The sequence below is a fragment of the Acyrthosiphon pisum genome, chromosome X, assembly GCF_005508785.2.
Source record: "Acyrthosiphon pisum isolate AL4f chromosome X, pea_aphid_22Mar2018_4r6ur, whole genome shotgun sequence".
Classification (NCBI taxonomy): domain Eukaryota; kingdom Metazoa; phylum Arthropoda; class Insecta; order Hemiptera; family Aphididae; genus Acyrthosiphon; species Acyrthosiphon pisum.
This window is the reverse complement of record NC_042493.1, coordinates 105,050,497-105,053,467: the sequence shown is the minus strand read 5'-3', so window position 1 is coordinate 105,053,467 and position 2,971 is coordinate 105,050,497.

The following is a 2,971-nucleotide window of genomic DNA, read 5'->3' as shown; positions in this document are numbered from 1 at the left end:
AATTCAACAAACAATACAAAGTATAGGTACATACACTACTATGCATATACCAAATTAAAAATGTATTTAATTCAAAATTTGAAATTAACTAGTTAATTATTAGATAGGTGCCTGGGTAATCACAAGTTTTTATTTAAAACAAATATTATTCTTAGTGATATTGTTGCATTTTAATACATTTTTACTTACTTTTTTTAATATTATAAGATTTTCAATCATTTATTATTATTATTATTGAGTACTAATTACTGGATGAAAATAAACAAACAAAGGTATCCTAAATCATTGCATTAATGATGATTCAAATAAATTCATCTGTTCATTACTAAACACAATTACTGTAGTTTATATTCATGAAATGTAGGTAAGTAAAAGAAACATAATTATTCATTCACAAAGATAATACCTATGTAATATTAAAGTCATACAGAAATTATCATTTTTGTACATCATTATGCATTATGAATATAGTTGTTGAAGGTCTGTGATTAAACATTTTATTACATAAGATACATAGAAGATTGTTCTTAAAACATTTTTATCTATTCAAAAGTTTGTACATATTATCTGTTTACACTTTTAGAGCATACGATATAAAAAATTGTGTACTATATAGCTATATTATGTTACCTATATATGATACGAAAATATTTATATTTTATTTAATTAACCTCAGTATTTGTTGAAAAAACCTTAGACTAGGTAATTAGTACCGACAAAATATAAAAATGTTTGATTATAATAAATTATTTAAGACATTTATACCATACTCCAAACTACCAAAGATATATTATATAAGATAAGATATTATCTACCATAATATTTGTGCTGATTCAGTAATTGTGTTTTTATACTATTTTGGATAGGTATCTGACAAACGTTAAAAATGAAACATCTCGTCAGTAGAATACAATATTATTATGCGTTGTAAAATATACCTGTATAGTGTATTGTGATCAATTTGAAAGGTCGTATACAATGTAAGGAAACATGTTTTAAAAAAAAACCACAATTAATCTCGGTTAACTTGAAGCTGTTATTGTGTATAGTAATAATATTGTACATTGTACTTTATTATACGCTGCACAATCGGCAGTGTTACAAGGCATGTGCACATTTCAATATAATAATATCAATCATATTAATATAATATAATTATTTTCTTGCCCGAAGTGATTATCGAATGGAAATTAAGTATTATAACATACTGTAGGTACTTATACGAACAAAAAATTATTAACCAAATAATCACATTTTGTTATCGCGCATTTATATAGGTACTTATAATTAATCTCCGATTTCGATGTAGTACCTATACTCATGAGGTTACTCGAGATGAATTAGGTTACGTGATAAAAAAGACCAACGGATGTAAATTACACGTATGCCTATTCAATATAATTAAATTATAATAATTTACCAATTCGGCACACAATAATATAAATATATAATAGTATTATTTATCATCTCAATCTGTAGCTATAGGGTTATCATAATACTTTTATCATACATATATACATCCGTTTTTTTGTAACTACTCAAATAACACTTTTGTATGGCTCGAGATCTCGAAAGAATTGAAATCGTTTTTCGCGTTGTTTTCTTTTAAATTTAAATTTGAACTTTCACAATATTTTGTCAATTTAATGGCTTACTATCAGTGGCGTAGATATAGAAATTTCCACACAAAAGTTGGCAAGTTCATCTGCTGTACAGTAGGTGTCTAGAGAGGTCGCTGCAACGAGTAACGAATGATTTGAATTTATATTCAATGATATAAAATAATTATATTACAAAAAACGATTCTGAGCGAAGATGTTCTCTCAGCCTATAGGCTATAGTACCTATAAGGTTCAGAGGATATTTTATGATATTATCTTGTTTAAACTAATGCTTTATTTATAAAGTTATAACTGAAAATAACGAAAAAAAAAATAAACGAAATAAATAAATAAATAAAGAGGTGGGTAAGTGGATGTCACTCAAATGTACAGTAGATTACAAGTGGGTTACTGTAATGGATGGTGTTAAATTTAAATTCAATATTTCAATGATATAATATCATTGTATAAGAAAAACGATTCTTAGCGAAAACGGCCAGTTAGCCTATGATATTACTAAGTATATTTGATGATATTATTGTGAATAAAGTAATTTATATATTATTTACATATTTATATGGAAACTTTTTTTAAATTTTCAATCCTTAGCTATAAAAGTTGAGCATATTGTTATAAATTTTTGACTACAAAATAATTATTAAATTTTGTCAAAATTCGAACTTTAAATGCTTATAAAAAAAAAATTGTATTTTTAATATTTTTCAACTACTATTGTAATAATATATCAGGAACCTTGCATTAAGTTTTCACGCTTTTTTACCCAACAAACAAAATTGTATAGATATTTAAAGAAAAAAACTAAAAAAATTAAAAAATGACAATATCTGTGAACAACTCAAAAAGAATCAAAATATTTTCAAAACTAAACAACCAAAATAGATTTTCTCGAAAACAGATTTTGGGTAAAAATTCCCGTTTTTTCTTAATTTTTCTTTTGTTTTCACGGCACTTTGGAAACTACTGGGACATTGTTACTTTTGATCCCATAAAGTACCAACTAGATTCACTTGCCTATCAGGAATGTTCTGTTGAAGAAAATCTAAGGTGATGACAGACACAAAAAAACATTTTAAAAAAACACTCATCATTGTAAAATCAATACACTCATCGTTCCACTCAAAATATAAAACGAAAATAATCCAAAATCATTAAAAAGTATGTACCCATCTATTCTATCTATGTACCCAACTATCTTCCCTGCCCATCAGCAGTCGTTAAGAAATACGCAATTAGTAAAATTTGTTGGCCAGGTTACATTACCTATTTTCAATCTTCTTAGAGTTTTTACTAGCAAGGAGCAGGAGCCACGAATTAAGGATATACAGGATACGAAACGAACTTGTGATAAA